General features: G+C 37.2%; 1 long non-coding RNA gene across 1 annotated transcript in view; it reads right to left on the bottom strand.

Moving 5' to 3' along the window:
- Window positions 1-16805, bottom strand: part of LOC139705218 (uncharacterized) — a 31988-nt gene extending 15183 nt beyond the window's left edge. The window contains exon 1 of the long non-coding RNA XR_011707109.1: window positions 16666-16805. This is a non-coding gene — a long non-coding RNA (uncharacterized lncRNA). The remainder of the gene's footprint in view (window positions 1-16665) is intronic.
- Window positions 16806-19050: the final 2245 nt, after the last annotated feature.

Genomic DNA, 19050 nt, shown 5'->3' on the forward strand with positions numbered 1-19050 from the left:
TTCCTCTCCCACTCAAAAACCATCAGCAGTCTTGATAAGAAACGATAACCTCCTACCTAACATTGACCCCCATCTTCCTTCTCCATCTCAGAAGACACAGCTCCCTGCAGCTGGAGAGTGAGCCTTGGTTTTTACTCAAGCTAGGCACACCCCTATTTCCTCACTGCCTCTGGAACCCTCCCCACCCAAGAAGTGCTGCTCACGCGGCCCACTCCCCCAACCTCACCCAACTGCACATTTGATTTCTCCTCCTTACAGATCTTTCTCTGCTTTTGAGCACATTCAGACTTTTGATAATTTAAGAAATATTCCCTGATGTTCTTTCCACTATTTACTCCACTTACTGTCTTATTTTTATTTTCTTTACATGGCCAAACTTCGTCTATTAGTGAGCTATACCAGCAGTTGCTTCTTTTCCTGAAATCAGTATTTTGACCCATCTTGTATTCTACAGAAGCTTTACTCCCAAAGGTCACCAAGGAATTGTCTAAAGATCAATACCCAATTTTTGGTCCTCATTCTTCCCCATGGTATTGATGTTCCATTCAATGGGATCCATCTCTCCTGTGGCAGTGCACAGCCCTCATGTCCCCACCTCTCTGTCTGCTCCTGTGTCCCTGTTGACCACTCCCCTTCTTTACACCACCTCCATAAGAAGACATTTGTAAAGATTCAGTTCCTAAGACCTCAGTATTCCATTAATTCTTTTTCCTTTGTTAATCACATACCCTTCCTCAAATTTATTGTTGCTTCATCTTGAAAACCTGTTCAAAATCTCACTCTCCATATATATGATTATCTGACCAGCAGATTCCTATAGGATATTGTCCTCCTCTAGGTCTTCTTAGAGAGTTGATATACCTAAAATTAAATTCCTCATCCTTGTGGATTCTCTATTTCTGATAACAATACAACTTCTCTCTTAATAAATCATTTAAGGACTAGTTTAAGAATCATGCCCAATTCCTCCATCTCCTTCACCCCCATGTTTAATCAATCTCCAAGTCAGTGCTTCTTTCTAAATATTTATGCACTCTCCTTTTCTCTTTGTTTATTTTATTCCCACTAATGTCACCTGTCCTTTTTCCGATAAATCACCGCTTTATTCATTCATTTAATGAATATGTATGAGTGTCTATTCTGTGCTGGGTCTTGTACTACCAACTAGGTAAACGAAAACAGATACAGACTGACCCTGATCCAGCATTATTTATAGTCTGGTAGAAGAGACAAGGATTGCTCAAGAAAACACCAAGGAATATATAACTACAAATTGGAATGAGTACCCTGAAAGAAAGGCTGAATGTTCTATCTGATTTGTGGATGCTAACCCAAAACAAGGGAGGTTGCGGGAAGAAATAATAGAATCCATTGGATTAGACAAGAGATGGGGGAGGGAATAGGAAAGGCAGTAGAATTAATCTGAAATAACTTTCCTCGCCTTGTATTTGAATACACAACCAGGGGAACTCCTCATCGTGTACAACCACAAGAGTGGGATCCTAAATAGAATAAGTTATACTATGATTATGTATCATTTGCCAAAATACATTCTGCTGCATGTATGCCTAAAAATAACAAATAAAAACATGAGAGAGAGAGAGAGAGAAACACCATTAATACAGGACGGGAAGTGTGAGTAGAAAGTTGACTACAAAAATGGAGGGGCCCTCTCAGAGGAGAAAGAAATCACCTCCCAGCACAACAATATTCAGACTATTTGGTCAGAAGGAACATAGGAAATGTTCAAAATCACTAGGAGAGGTCAATGAGGCTGGAGTTGAGAGGAAGAGAGGCAAGATGAGCTGGAGAAGGAGAAGGGACAGATGACATCAAGCCTGACTGATCAAGACTCCACCCTCCCTAAGATTAGCAAGGAGCACATGAAGAGTTCTCAATGTTGCCCACATTGATGGAAGCAATGGCTTCCTGCCTAAAATTCTGGTTTTATTTAATCCAATCTGTACTTCACATCATCACAAGAGTTTTCCCGGGATAATCCAGCAACCCATCTCTCTAGATTTACCTTCCAACACCATCTTATGCGATTATACACCACAACCCACTAATCTGCCCTTTGGTTCCAGGGTGGCCTGGACTGACTTTCCTGACTGACTTTGCCCCACTCCTCTTCTGGTTGAACGGGTGTCGACTGCCCTGTGGATGTCATGCCCTCTCACCATTGAGGGGATCATTTAGAGCTATATTTCTAGGATCATAAAAGCTCTTGACCACCATAATTTAAAATGGCTGCCCATGTTCTCAAAAACTGTGATAGGTGCCATTTACATACTGCAATAGCCTGATTTTAGAGCTAGGAAGTCTTGGCTTGAATCACTTAATTCTAGAAGGTTCCATTATATAATCTATAAAATGGATAAAATCACTGCACTTACAGAGTGGTTGGAGAATTAAGCCAAAATACATTTCTGAAGTATCTAAGAGTTCCTGACACATACTGAATGCTGAATACTTGTTATTAGCCTGCCCCCTTCACCTTCTCTTACTTTTCTAAGGAAATGGTAGGCTTTTAAAAGAAAGGGGCCATGTGCTAAATATTTATCTTTATATTTCTACACTTAGCATAGTGCCTGATGTAATGTGTATCCAAACAACAATGGTGAAAGATGTAAGATGATGAATGGATGCTAAATAATGTTAAAGAACAATTTAATCAAGTGATTAAATTTTTTCCCCTTTATGAGAAAAATCTCATAAAGGGGAAAAAATTTGATCATCTCAATAGATGCAAAATAGACAAAATTTAATTTTATCTTGAAAAGCATTTTATCAAGAATAAAATATTATGTTCTTAATCCAAAAAGCATGCTCACCAAAATATAGTATTAGAAGCAACATCATATTTGATCATAAAACCTTAAAAGCAATTATATCAAAGTAAGGAATAAGACAAGGATATGTGTTTCAGCATTTTCATTCAGTACTAGAAATCCTAATCAATGAAATAAGGATTAGAAAAAGAAATGTACAAAATGAAAAGGAAATTTATGCCCTACTGACAGAGGATAGGATTCTCTATGGAAAATCTACATTGAAAATTAATATCAATAAAATTAATTATTATCATTATTAGAAGCAAAAGCAATATATAAAAATCAACAGAGTATATCCACAATAAATATTATTCAGCTTTAAAAAAGAGTGTACTAATAACATTCTACAACATGGAAACCTTTAAAAATTGTACTAAGTGAAAGAAGTCAATCACAAAACACTATACAGTGTCATTCCATTCAAGTGAAAGTTCAGAATAAAGAAATATAGAGACAGAAATTACTGTAGGCAGGGAGGGACAGGAGGATGAGGGAAAGCTAAAGGATACTGATGTTTTTCTTAAAGTAAAGAACTTATTCTAAAATTCACTGTGTGGGATTGGGGTGTAGCCCATTGGTAGAATGCATGCTTGACCTGTACAAGACCCTGACTTCCATCATCAGCACCAAAATAAATATATAAATAAAAATAAAAGGCACCATGAAGATTATTGCACATATTTCTGAATATTCTAAACTAATAACCAATGCTTTATACACTTTAAATGGGTAAATTGTAAGATATGCAGATAAAACTGTCAAAAATCAATCAATGCCTACAAATAAGTAATAATTAGAAAACAATCACAAAAATTCCATTTACAAAATCAACAAAAACCGTACAAAGTCTGGAAAACTTATAAATATTGTGTAAAAACCTTTACTGATAAAAATTACAATAATGAAGTAAGAAAATATCTCAATAAATGGAGAAATAAAACATGTTTGTGGATGGAAGACTGAATGTTGAAATGATATCAATTTTTCCTATATAAATCTGTACAAGGAATATGATTCCATTCAAATATTTATTTGATTCACATGGACAGGAACAGGCCCAAAAGTAACCAAGTACTCCTGAAGTAGAAAAATACAATGAGAGCCAGGCACTGTGGCGTACACCTGTAATCCCAGTAGCTCGGGCACCTGAGGCAGGAGGATCATGAGTTCAAAGCCAGCCTCAGCAAAAGTGAGGCACTAAGCAACTCAGTGAGACCCTGTCTCTAAATGAAATACAAAATAGGGCTGAGGATGTGGCTCAGTGGTCCAGTGCCCCTGAGTTAAACTCCAGTACTGCCCCTCCCCGCAAAAAAAGGAAAAGAAAAATACAGTGAGAGACAGACCTGCTCCCCAAAGGTCAAGATTTGTTATGAAGTAGACCTATTAAGACAAAGTGTTTTAGTAAGAGATGGACAAATAAACAAAAAGGACAAAGCAGAGAGTTCTGAAACCAACTCATATATAAACCAAAACTTATTAAAGGAGAGAAATGACCTTACAGAGTCAGACCGCAAATATAAAAAATGGTCATGATACAATTGAGTATTCACAAAATTACATCTCCCCCTGCCACCAAATGAATGACGTAGAAATTCCAAATAAATTACATAATATTTTAAAGAAAACTTCATGAATTTTAGAACAGAATCAAGAGGAATTTTTTTGTAATCACAGAATAGAGATTATCTTTATGCAAGACAAAAAAGCATTAACTTTATACTTAAAAATTACAAAGTTTTATTAATTTTTTAAAATAATCAGTGAAAGATTAACATCCAGAAAACATGAAGTGCTTACAAAATTTAATATGAAAAACCAAACCTAATAGGAAAGATAATTAAAAGATACAATATGAAATTTACTGAAGAAAAAACAAATAACCAATATACTTCTGACAAACACTCAAGCCTGTCCATATCAAACCTTCTCAAGGACGCAGAGGATCAGGAACTCTCATAAATCACTGGTGAGAATGTAAATTGGTATAACCCTTCATGGATTAAAATATGAGAACATGTAATAAAATTGAGGACATGCATTTTCCAGTACCCAGCAATACTCCTTCTAGGTATATATGTCTAAGAAAAACCAGAGCACAGGTGCCCAACGAGAATTATAACAAAAACTTGTATCGTTATTTATAAGAGCAAAAGTAAATAAAAATGTATAGCAGAATGAATAGTTCAATTCAGTATCTATAGAAGTTAAAGTGTATTAAAAATAGCTGGGCGCCATGGTACAAGCCTGTAATCGAAGCAGTTCTGGAGGGTAAGGCAGGAGGATCACAAGTTCAAAGCCAGCCTCAGCAATTTAGCAAGGCGCTAAGCAACTCAGGTAGATCTTGTCTCTAAATAAAAGACAAAAAAGTTCCAGGGATGTGGCTCAGTGATTAAATGCCCCTGAGTTCAATACCTGGCACGCGCACACACACACACACACACACACACACACACGTATTAAAATATATAAACTTCAAAAACAATTTGGTTATTCATCAACTAAAAATAAATTATTATTAGTTGTTGGAGCAAAAAATAAAATATTAAAAAATCACCTCCTGAATGACTTATACAGTTTAATGCCAGTTCTAAACATGAAAAAAATACTATAATTTAAGACACATAAGTTTGTAGCAAAAGTATGTAAACATGCATAGAAATGACAATCAGAAGTACAAAGAAGTGGCTCTTCTGGTGGAGCTGGGGAAGAAACCAGTAGAGGATGGTGACCAGACGTATGTGGAGTTCCTTGGAGGAGCCAATTATTTCTAAAATGTTTTGCCAAATATAACAAAATTTAAGAATTTAAAACTGGGCCAAGTGCCAGGCTGCACACATAACTCAGGAGGCTAAGGCAGGAGGATCACATCTTTGAGGTCAGCTTCAGTAACTCAGTGAGACCCTGTCTCAAAACAAAAAAAATCAAAAGGGTATTGAACTCCCTATTCAATCCTCAACTTAAAAAAAAAAAAAAAAATTGGTGGTGAATATAAAGAATTCTTATAACTATTCTCTATTCATTTATATGTTTGAAATATTTAACAATTCAAAAGAGAAATAAAAGCCTAAGTTTTAACAAACACACTAAACAAAGGGTTAATTAATATAAAGCTTCCTACAGATAAAGTACAAAAAAAATTCACCATTGATAAATTAAAAACATGAATAATGAATTCACAGAAATTTAAATATTAATAGTTAGAAAACATCTTCAACCCATTGTCAAATATACACAACTTAAAAATAAATAGATATCTTGCATAAGATTATCAAAATAATTTTTCTTGATAATAGTCAATATTGACAAAGGTATGATTCCATGAGGTCATATGCTAGTATAAGAGCATAAATTGCTAAAAATATTCAGAAAAACTATTTGGCAGTTTGTATTAAAATGTCCATAACTTCCTACCTTGTAACTAATTGAACATCTAGATATCTATCAGAAACAAAAACAGGAATATAATAAAGATTTATGTTCAGAGATGTTACATACACATTCAATCACAACAGAATAATTCCATAAACTCTAGATTAGGATTTATCCATAAGAGAGATTGTTGTATATTCATTCACTTAAGATGATGTTTCTAGAGAATTTTTCAAGCTATTGAAAAACATGTGATGTAGTGTTAAGGCAGAGTAGATTGTAGACCTGTTTTACAGTGTTACACACCATGGAGATACACATAAGGGCCCTCCTTACCCCGTATTCATTACTTAAAGAGTCCAGAGTTGCAAGATTTCATGAGATAAGGAAGGGGACTTTGGAAGCTGCACAAATCGCATTCAAAGCCACTAGCCAATGAGAATCTGGAGAGGAAAATTAGTAAAAAATTGGAGAGATTGAGCCAACAAAAATGACACAATGAGCCATGCAAAGAGAATAGTCTGACTACTCAAGTTTTAGAAGTCATTGAGGAAACTGATGAACTCTTCAAACATTTTTTACAAAAATATTTCTCTTTATAAGTACTGTAAAAAAATCAAATGTGAAGCTTTCATTTTCTATGAAAAAATTTTCCTCCCACTCCAGCCTGAATCACTATTTGACTTTTTTTTCTAGGAATTGGTGTTAAATTTCAAACACCATTTAAATTTTATTTGAAAGACCTGTAAGAAGATTATGCTTATAATAAATAAAATTGTGCTCATAATTTTTTATTAAATTTTCAAGATAAAATCACAATCTTTTTAATTAATTCTGGAATTTGATTCCCTATTCAATTTAACTAACAATGACTTGCTGACTATTACATATAAAAAGTAAAGAGTAGAACAACACTGTCTAGTAGATATTTAACGTTATCAACTTGTGTAATTAGAAATTTTCCAGGAGTCACATTTTAAAAAAATCTTTGAAAGATAGGTGAAACTAATTTTAATAATATATTATATTTAACACAACTGCCCCAAATATAATTTCAACATTTAGTCGATATAAAAATTACTAATGAGCAATTCTACTATATCTTAATCCACATATCTTATACTTCCTAGATCTCAATTGGTATGAGCCACACCACGTATAACTCAGATCTAGAGGAAAATGTACCAAAATGCTTTTTAAAAAATCCATACAAAATGGTTATATATGAATAGAAGGGTTGAGTGTAATAAATTATTTTCATACTTAGTTATTTCAATTTTTGACCTTCAAGACCACATTTTTAGCTTTCTTTTTTTACTTATAAAGGTTAATGTTTTGTACTATAGCTCATTTATGTCTTCAGTATTTAAATAGTACATTGTTTTTTATTTTTTATTTTTTTGTTTGTTTTTTTTATTTTGTTTTTTTGAGACAAAGTTTTGCTAAATTGCTCAGGCTGGCCTCAAACTTATGATCCTGCCTCAGCCTCCCAAGTCACTGGGATTACCAGTGCACACCAGCTTTGTCTTTTTCTCTTTATGTCCTTTGCTGGTTGCATTTCATTTCCTGCTTGGGCTTTACTAGTTTTCTCAGCAAATTATTTCCATTTTTTCCACCCTTTTCACTGGTAGCCTGGCAAACTTTCTACCTCTGAGATCATCTGAAAGTATCTCTTGGCCTTGCCAAGTTAGCTTAATGTTCTACCCTTCCCTACATTTCATTTATGTTACTGGCACCATAGTTTTGACTTATGGAACAAACAATTCTTTGTCTTAATATATACATAATGCTTCTTAGGGGATCTTTAAGCCCCCCAAAAGCACTTGGTTGATAGTTATCCTTTTCCTTATAGGTTTCCTCCCTTCTATTCATCAGCACCATACATTTTTATGATATGTAAACATAAGATCACTTTTAACTAGATTGCCAAGTTTAAACTCACTCACTCACTCCCTAAGCATGAGTATCACACCCAAAGCATGTTTCACTGTACTGGTTTGCTCTATCACTTGCCATAAAGGCCTATTTCTCCTAAGAGAGCTGGAGAATTGATTTTACAACATTTCCATGTCATCTCCTTTCAAAGCAGATGTAAGCAGAAATTGTTGGGCTAACACTATTGCATCCAGTAGTCAAGAGCTGTGGGTAATTTGTTCAAAGAAAACTATGCAGTTTGGTCAAGGGATCCTCTGTGTATCATTTTCTGGAAGCTAATTGCCAAATTATACCTTTCTAAAATCCTTAAAGTCCCTTAGTTGGTTCAGAACAGAATTGTTAGTATATGATATGATCTAACTAATTTTGAAATCTCTGGAGAGTAGGTAAATGCTACTCATTACTATAAGGAATTAAATTCTCAGAAAGTAGAAGAGCTCAATTAGTAGAACTGAACTGAAAAAAAAAAATTAAGAGGTGGTCAGGGGTGATCAGGGAGCAAATTACTGAGTCCTCACATTTTACCAAAGTGACCCAGTTCAGTGGATCTCTATGGACCCTGAAAGTAAGTAATCCTTCAACATCTGCCCAGGAACCCTCTCGGGTCACCCTCAGGAATCTAGAGGCTGGGTTGTTTATGGGAATGGAGGGCTATGAAAATAGCTTTTAAATGTAGAGTAGAAAAGTCAAATAGAACCATCACTAAGATTTGGGGTGCAATGAATTAATGATCATTTATATTTGATAAGCATGGTGGGGAAATATGGTGAAAGTTAGAGACTCATTTAATATTCTGCACTTCTCTGTGGGGTTTGAAAGGGACTGGAAGGCTCTCTGAGAACAGCGTCATTTACATACTTGCTATGGAGGTACAGAAAGAGGTGAGAGGGGAAAGGAGAAAAAAAGAACTGGGAGGAAAATAGGGAAAGAAGGTGGAAGGAAGAAAGGGAGGGAGAAAGAAATTTCATTAAAGTGTGCTTCATTTGTTGAATAGGTTTTCACAAGGTGAGGGGAAATGAGACAATTCAATAAACTGAAAAAGGATGTGAATAACTGTGATGGCTTGCACTAAGTGCACAGGAGGGCCAGGAGACCCTCTACAAGGAAAAAGCTCCACCCTCCACATGCTCACCAGAGGATGCCCTGTTTGCCCTATCATGAGGCAGAAATCCACACCAGGATGAGGCCCTAACCCTAACAGGTGCCCTCTGAACAAGCCACTGGAGGAGCCTCAGCACGTGGAGACGACTCCAGAGTTCATCTGTGGCTTTCCAGAGCTGACTTTAATCTTGAGTTCCTGTTCCAACAGTCGCTAGCTATTCCCAAGATTTGCTCTGTCTTTTCTTGAACTTCTAAAAGACTACATCAGAGCTGCTAGGAATGACCCAAACCAGAAAGGAGTGTTTAGGGAGAATGTCTTCCACCGCCTAAATAAATGTCACCTATTTCTATATGAATTACTTGTAGCAGGTCACTGTCTTCTCCAAGAAAGAGCAGAGATGTTGTAGGTTAAGGGAAACTTTACATGTCTGTGGCCAAACAAAAAAGAAGCATTCAGGAGGAAGCCCAGGGAACCCAGGCTTGGGACAAGAGCCAGTTCCTAGCTGTGTGATATCAAATTGATCCACCTTTCGTATCTCCAAGGATGATAGCAACACTGACATCACAGTGGGCATTGATGATGAAACATGATCCCTGAAAGTTCTGGAAACATCTAATGAACGTTCACTAGCACTTACAAAACTATGAAAGAGAATGCCTGGATAGGTGAGAGCACAGATTGCTTAGACAGCTGAGAAAATAAGTTTAGATTAAGTGAGCAAGATACAAGGATTCTTCCTGAGAGATCTCTAGAGATAAAGAAAGGATTAGACTCAGAAAGTTGGAAGGCAACATTCAGGCCAATTAAAGAAACTACCCAACTAACCAGATTCTGCCTTTAACTTGTGAAACTCATAATCAAGTTGAGCCTAAATTCTATATGCTGCCTGTGAGAGAATCCCAACCAGTGAACCCCAGGAGACATCCTGAAATCTATGATGGTTGTCCTGGGCTGTAGTGGCTACATTTCTGAAGCCATAAACATGGGAGGGAGAGGTGGCTGCAAGGGCAAGGAGCTGTGGCTTGCAGACATCTGGCCACAGTTCTACCACACCCTCATCTCCATCCTGTCTGAAACCGCACCCCTGGGGCTGGCCTGAAGCTGAGCCAGACTCCACACAATGGGGGTGCAAAGTGCTGCCTTTCCCTAGACATTCACTAGGGGAAACTCAGTGTTTCTTTTTGGGACACATCCTAAGTTTTTTTTCCCCTTTGTTAATTTTGTGACATACCTTGTTGACTCTTTCCAGTCCACACAATAAAGTTATGAGGAGATAAATGAGGTGCTTAATCGACCAGCAGGGCTACAGAACTGAGCTAAAATGGGCCCTTTCCATCTCACTCCTGGCAAATCCTAGGCCTGCCAGCTTCTCCCTCATGTTTGTTTTCTTCTGTCAACTAAATGCCAATAGAGACACATGGACTCAAAGTCATATCTCAGTTTTGCACATAGTATTGGGAAGTTAGTCCAGGACCAAAATAAAATGAATAATATTGAATATTTATGTAACAAGTTTAAATTTACAAAATGTTTTATACTCATTGCCTCATTTGATACTGAAAGCCACCCTGTGAGCCTGTGATAGTCAGCTTCCAAGTCACGCCAAATGACTCTCACCTCCTAGTACCTATGCCCTTCTAAGGCTACTCCCACACTGAGTAGGGCTGGCTCCTGCAGCCAATAGAGTAATGCAGAAATGCTGGAGTGTGGCCTCCAATATTAGGTCATAAAAAACATTGTGGCCTTCACCTCTTTCTCTCTTGAGTTACTCCCTCTGGGAAGTAACTCAAGAGAGTTACTTGTAACTCAAGAGAGTTCCTCACAGCTGCCATCCCGTGAGGAAGTTCAACAGCCCAGGGGAGAAAGACGCATGATGAATTATGGCCTCCTAATGGCAGTGGATCCTCCCTCCCTAGCAAGCCTTCAGATAACTGCAGTCATTCCCAACATCTTTTTAAAATAATGACTTTATTGAAATATAATTCAGAAACATATGATTCACTCGCTTAAAGGGTACCATGCAGTGGTTTTTAGTATATTCATAGATATGCACAGTTATCACCATAGTCAAATTTAGAACATTTTCTTCAAGATAAAAGAAAACCCCATACTCTGTAGATATCACCTCCTTATTTCCCCAGCTCCCCCATACCTAAGCAACCACTAAATTACTTCTAGATTGTTTTTATAGATTTGCCTTTTATGGACATTTCATATAGATTTGTATAGTTTGTTTTCAAAGTTCATCCACATTGTAGCATGTAACAGAATTTGATTACACTTTATTGCTGAATAACATTCTGCTGTACTAATGTACATTTTTCTTATCCACTCATCTGTTCATGGACTTTAAGGTGGTTTCCAACTTTGGGCTATTATGAATACTGCTGCTATAAACAGTCATATTCAACTTTTTATATAGATATAGCTTTTAACTTCTCTTGGAGGTATACTTAGGAATGGAATGCTGTGATATAAAGTAACTCTATGTTTAAACATTTGTAGAAATTCCAGACTGTTTTCCAAAGTGGCTGGAACCCTTTACATCCCCACTGGGAGTATATGAGTGTTTTGATTGCTCCACAACCCACCAACACTTGTTATGTTTGACTTTTTGACTCTAGCCATCCTGGGTGGGTATGAGTGACATCTCATTGTGGTTTGGATTTGTATTTTCCTAGTGATTAATGATGTTGAGCATCTTTTCATGTGTTATTGGTCATTTGTATATAGTCTTTGGAGAAATGTCTATTCAGATCCTTTGGCCATTTTTAACCAAGTTATTTATTTTTTTACTAAGTGTTCTTTATATATTTAAGATACATATCTTTTATCACATATATGATTTGAAAATACTTTATTCCATTCTGTAGATTTTACTTTTAAAATATTATTTGAAACAAAAAACACTTTAATTTTAAGGAAGTCCAATTTGCCTATTTTTTTTTTCTTCTGTGGTTCATGTTTTGGGTTTATATTTAAGAATTTACTGCCAAATTTAAGGTCATGAAAATTACCTCTATTTTTGTCTACTAGTCTTGTAGTTTTAATCTTTACATTTAGGCCCTTGGTTCACTTTGAATTAACTTTTGCTCATGGTAAGACTCCAATTTCATTATTTGCATGTGGATACCCAGTGGTTCTAGCACCATTTGCTGAAAAGACTCTCTTTCTCCCATTGGATATGCTGGCACCCTTGTTAAAACTCAATTGAGGGGCTGAGGTTGTGGCTCATTGATAGCGTGCTTGCCTAGCATGCATGATCACTGGGTTCAATTCTCAATACCACATACAAATAAATAAAATAAAGGTCCATCAGCAAGTAAAAAATAATAAAAATAAATAAAATAAAGGTCCATCAAGAAGTAAAAAATAATAAAAATAAATAAGATTAAAAAAAATCAATTGACCATAGACAAATGGGTTTATTTCTGGACTCTTCATTCTATTTCATCAGTCTATGCATCAGTCATTATGTCAGTACTCCATTGTCTTGAATACTGCTGTTTTAGTGAGTTTTGAAATCAAAAAGTATGTGACTCCTCCAACTTTGTTCTTGATTTTCAAGATTGTTTTAGCTATTCTGAACCCTTGCAATTCCATATGAATTTTAGAGCCAGCTGAGATGTTAACAGGTATTTAATTGAATCTGTAGGTCAGTTTTGGTAATACATCTTAACACTACTAAGCCTTCTGATCCATGAACATGGGAGGGGATAATTTCCATTTATTTGAATCTTTTTTATTTCTTTCAACATTTTTTGTACTTTCTTATATATTGTGTATTTTGTATTTTGGGATATTTTGTACAATAAAGTTTTGTATATTGATTTTGTGTCCTGCAATCTTGATGAACTCATTTATTGATTCCAATAATTTTTTGGTGGATTTCTTAAGATTTTCTGTACACAAGACTATGTCATCTTTGAACAGAGATGGTTTCATTTCTTTTTCTCCAGTGTTACTGGATTTTATTTCTTTCTCTTGCCTAATTACCCTGGATAGAACTTCTGGTACAATGCTGAATAAAAGAGGCAAGAACAACATTCTTGTCTAGTTTCTGATCTTCAGAAAAAACATCCAGTCTTTCATCACTAACATGATATTAGCTCTAGGAATTTTTTAATAGATATCCTTTGCCATGCTTCCATTCCTGGTTTGTTCTGTGTTTGGATCATGTAAGTGTGTTGAATTTGTTGATTGTTTTTTTATGTATCTGTTGAGATGATAATGGGCTTGTTGTTGTTGTTGTTCTGTTGATACATTATACTATATTAATTGATTAGCATCTTGACCGTGGCCTTATGAGTGATCCCAAGCTAGAACCAACCAGCTAATCTTCTCCCTCATTCCCAACCTACAGAAACTGTATGACATAATGCATGCTTGTTCTTTTTTAAGCTGCTGAATTTTAGGGTGATTTATTAGACAGCAATAGATATGTAATATGGTAATGTTATGACTTCTTTATGGATGATAAAACCCAGCTTTCGAGTGTTTACTCCTATCCTAAGCCTGCTCTAGGTTAGAGTCAATAATTTAACTGATTTGAACCAGATATTTTGAATTAATGAGAAGATTGTCTCCACAGTTTCTACTATATTTAATAACTCAGTCCACATTTACTGTAGATTGTAGTCTCTTTGGTTGATGGGACAGGTGGTGCACTGCACAGGGGCAAGTGGCTGAGGGATAAAATTGCCTTGTGATTCTCCCTACAAAGCAGAGCATCTTGGCTCAGGGATGCATCTTCCCAAGGGAAAAAAAAAATTGGTAATTTTTCAAATGTGCTCAAAAGCACAGGCTGATCGCCAAACCATATGCTGAGAGAGTTAATACTCCCCAATGGAAGTACCTCTTCAATAAAATAATATAACCAGAAAAGTGTCAACCAGAGAATATTAGTCAATGGGACTGGTCTCAGACAGATTTTTACTATGACAAGATTCATTCTCACCACCTTTATTTTCTCTACCATCCCACCCCCCAATAGCCTGTTCACTAGGGCCTTGCTCTTAGGAAGGAGAAAAGTATGGGAAAGACCTCAGTTTGAGTATTTCCTATGTGCTAATTCATGAAAGAACACCTTACATACTCAGTATCATTTAATATTCATGAGTTTGGGAGGCAGGTATTATTAGACCTATTTTGCAGATAAGGAGCCCACCAAGAAAGGACAAACAACTTGTCCAAGTCCCACAGATGATGAATGGTGAAACTGAGGTTAGAACTCAGGTTCATCAGACTCCAGATCCAATGTTCTTCCCTTGGCACCTTGCTGTTCCATTTTACTAACAATCCATAGGGGGTGCCCCCCTCACCTTGCCTAGAATAGCAGCATGCTCACAGAGAACTCCTGCTATACAAAGAGCATTCAAGACCCAAATAAATTCATCGAAAATGTTGAGCTGTTGAGTCTTGAATTATAGGATTACTTGGATGTTAAGAACCCCCATCAACCTTCAAAACACACATATAAATGACCTTCTAGACTTAAGAGTAGCCCTACTAACTATCCATGGATGCTATCAGACAATCTACTGAAGTACTTGTCCTGGATCTGAGAGGTTGGCTCACTTTCTAACTCTGAGATGGAAGAAAAGATATGCTGCTAACCATGTTATATAAGCTGCCATATATGTTGGCATACAATTATAATATTTTCGTAATATATTTTAACATCTGTAAGGTTATTTTGATAGCTCCCTTTCCATCAATATTAATTTTTGTTCTTGCTTTTTTCTTTATTAGACTTGTTTGATTTTTATCAAATTTTAACTGTAATATTTCTTCTCTTTTTTATATATTTCTGCTCCTACTCTCATTTTGCCTTCCTATTACATAGTTGGAAAATAATTTGATTGTTACTCTAGCTTCTTTCTGATACAAGTACTTTAAGTTACAAGTGAACATCCGGGTTCTATTTCATCCCAGAAATCCTGATATTTTAAGCTTTTATTATCACTTAGTTCAAAGCACTTTATATTTACTTTTCTGGTGCTTTCTTCCTTGATTTCTGAGATATTTATAAATGTGCCATTTAATTTTGAAATAATTGGCATGTGGGGGTGGGGTTCTATATATCTAAAGGTGACTGATTTCTAATGTAATAAATTTGAAATCTGCATGATTTCAAATTTTAAAAAAGTAATGGAAATGTTTTTTACATTTATTGCATTGGTATATACATATCAAAACTGATCAAGTTGCATACTTAAAATATGTGCATTTTATTGTAATTCAGTTTTATCTCAACAAAGCTATTGGGGGGGGGGGAGAAAAGATGTGCTACAGTTTGGCTATGCAGTATTCCCCAGTGGCCCACATATTAAAGGTTTGGTCCCATGGTGGGGCCATTGGAAGGTTGTGGAAGCTTTAAGAGCTGGGTCCTAGTGGGAGGTTTTCAGGTCCTTGGGGGTATATCCTTGAAGGGGATTGTGGGATCCTATCTCTTCCTCTCTTTTTCACTTGCTAGCTGTTATTGTTGGGATCCTGAATGTCTTCCATGTGTTAAAAACTTGATCACCAGCCTGTGGTGCTAGTGGGAGGTGGTAGAACTGTTAGGAGGTAGGGCCTAGTGGGAAGAAGTTAAGTCATAGAGAACATGCCCTCAAGTAGGTATTGAGACCGTGGTCCCTTCCTGTCTCACACTCTTTTGCTTCCCAACACTAAGAAATGAACAGCTTTCTCCACCATGTGCTCCCATTAGGATGTGCCACCTTGCCACAAACTCAAATGTAACAGGGCCAACTGATCATGGACTGAAGGCTCTGAAACTGTGAGCCAAAGTAAACCTTTTCTCTTTATAAGTCATTGCTCTCAGGTTTTTCTTTCACCTAACAGATAACTAACACACTAATCATGAGGCAAGTAGTCTTCATCTCCCACATGCCTCTACCATGACGTGCTACTTCATCAAAAGCCTAAAAGCAACAGGAAAAACCAATCAAGGACTGAAACTTTCAAGACTGTGAGCCAAAAAAAAAACCTTTACTCTTTATAAGTTGATTATCTCAGGTATAAGTTTTAGCTGACCAATACAATGTACTGATAGAGGAAGGCAGACATTCATTTATCCCTTCAACCCATTCAGTATTGGTTGGGTGCTAAGTTCAGGTATGTGCAAAGCCCAGAGGACACATCATTAAACATGGTAGGTAAGTTCTCTGACCTCATGGAACTTAGAAGATAATAAAGCTCCTTAAATTTGCCTTTCCCCTTTACACACACACACACACACACACACACAGAGAGAGAGAGAGAGAGAGAGAGAGAGAGAGAGAGCACATGGATCCTGAGGTAGGAAAGAAACTACACATATATCTCTCATTAGAACCTCTACAGTGGAAGGGTCCATTGACCTGGCTGAACTTGGTGGTTTAAAAGCAAGTAGAAGCTAGGAAAGGTAAGGCAAAAACTACTCACCTTCTCAGGTCAGTGGCCAGAACATGTGCACAGATGCCGCCAGGCAGCACTTAGGGGCCGATTCTTCGAAAAGGCTGGGACCATTGTTCCCCCTGACCTTACATAAAGAGGAGGATATGACTGGGAAAAAGAACATGGAGAAGAGATGGCCCTTAGGAACACTTGGCTTTAAAATCTGGAATGTCTGCTTCTTATTGCCACAATTTCCCCAGGGAATCTCAGAAAGTGGCAGGGTTTGGGTTCATTTCAGAACAACATGTAGAAAGAACTGATAGGCCACCCACAACCTTATGTGAACCTAAAATGTCTGCAAAATTGAGCAACAGAGTTCAACAGAACAGCCCTTTCTTTGCAGGCTTTTGGTGCCAAGACCCTTCTGGCCCAGTTGTAACTGAGTAAATACAGAGCCAAGAAAATTAAGTGGAGTTTTGGGAACTCCATCCTAGTGTGCTGCAAGCTGAGGGCAGAAATGCTTGGATTAAAGAAAGTGGGGTGTGGGCTTGTTTGCTTTAGGGTCCTTCCCTCTCTACAGAATCTTGGCTAGTGATGCAGGGTCAAGCTGGCTTCAGGCTCCTGGAAGAGACCAAAGTTCAGGGTGATCTGTTCAAAAACCTCACCATTTACAGTGCATCCTAGGGTGAGTATTAGTTGACAGCTCCCTTGTAAGAATAACTTCAGAATTTCTAACCACGAAAACTTGTTAAAAAAAAAAAGTTTGAAATCTTGCCAAAGCAACAGAAGCACATGTCCCGATAAGATAATAATGTGGGCAGTCTCAAGGGCTACTGAATAGCACAAAGAAAAGACCAGAGTGCAGGAATCAAGGCCCTGCCCTTCGGCCACAGCAGCTCAGCTTCCCTTCTCCATAAGCTGGGATCTGTAGAAGATCTAACGAAGGGAAAAAATAGAACTTGATTAGACAACAGATGGACAGATAATGATGATGATGGGGGGAGAGAGAAAGATGAATATATAGGTAGATAATAGGCAGACAGATATGTAAAACATGAAAATATGAAGCACTCCAGTGGGGTAGGAAGAATGCACTGGGGTCAAAGAAATGGTTTTTAATTCATACTACCACTAGTCCTGATGTGATCATAACTTGAAAGTCTCTTTATTATTTTTTTTCATCTGATGAATGCCCCATGTGAGCTAAACAATGTCTAAGAACTTCTAGTTCCAACATTATTTGATTCTCTGATTGTGAGGAAGCTTCAGAAAGAAGCTACAGTGGCCTTCAATGAGCTTGGTACCTACCCTCATCTCCTCTTCATGGGAAAATGGGGTTTATATGGAGAGAAAGCTGAGATGTCGTCATACTTAGAAGACTCCTGTAACCAATTGCAGAAAGAAATTCATAGATGAAATCAGCACATGTGTTCCAAAGAGGACTACGCTGAGCCCCAAGCCATAATCATAACCCCAAGAGCAGTGATAATAAAAGCATAGTTATCACACACTCATGATGGGTCAGACATGAGGCCCAGTATTTACATGTATTGACTCATTTAATTTCCCCCAATAATCATATGAAATTGGAACAATTATCTTCCCTTTTACAGATGAGGAAACTAAGGCTCAGAAGCGTTAAGTGACTTATCCAAAATCATGTTGCTGCTAATATCAGAAAAAGCCTTGTGCTCTTAACCACTATGCTGTGATTAATATGGAGGCACTGCTGATTTTAAAGAGTCATGAGGAAAAGGAGATGCTATAAAAGCGATTAAATGCATTGCCCAACATACAGTAGTAATTCAATGAGAACAGGAAGCTAGAGGGAGGCCTCAGAGATACTGAGGCACACATGCGAAGGCTGGCCACACATACTGAGTGGCTCCCAGGGACAGAGGAGAAAGAGACTGAAAAATAGCTCCCTAAAGAAATGATGAAATCAGTCACTGGCAGCAGGAAGGAAAGATAAACAGACAATTTCTTACAAACAGGGTGAGGAAGGCATGTGGGCAAGGGAGCTGCCAGAAACTCATGCCAAGTGTCCAAGAGTCTGTCTGCACTGCTTCATGGTTATAGGACTATTTGAATTGATCTCGTATACTGCTAAATTCTGACAAAGGGTCAGTTCTAGGTCAAGTGAGCTGAGAGAAGCCTCTGTCTCCACCTGCTGCAACAATTTTTCCTTTATATTTGTGTCGGTTCCTTATGCAAGGGGAAAATGACAAGGGGCATGAGCTAGTATTCGGATATTTTTCTCCCTAGAACATGTGACAACATCCCATACATTCCTCTTTCCTGTTGACCCACACGCAGCCTTTGCCTTCTTAACCAGGATTTCTGTAATCCCTGTATTTCCTTCCACTCCTCTGTCCACGAGGTTAACTGCTTTGGAAACACTTCACATCTCACTTCTTTCCTCCTTAAGCAGTA

The sequence above is a fragment of the Marmota flaviventris genome, chromosome 3, assembly GCF_047511675.1.
Source record: "Marmota flaviventris isolate mMarFla1 chromosome 3, mMarFla1.hap1, whole genome shotgun sequence".
In the NCBI taxonomy this organism is placed as follows: domain Eukaryota; kingdom Metazoa; phylum Chordata; class Mammalia; order Rodentia; family Sciuridae; genus Marmota; species Marmota flaviventris.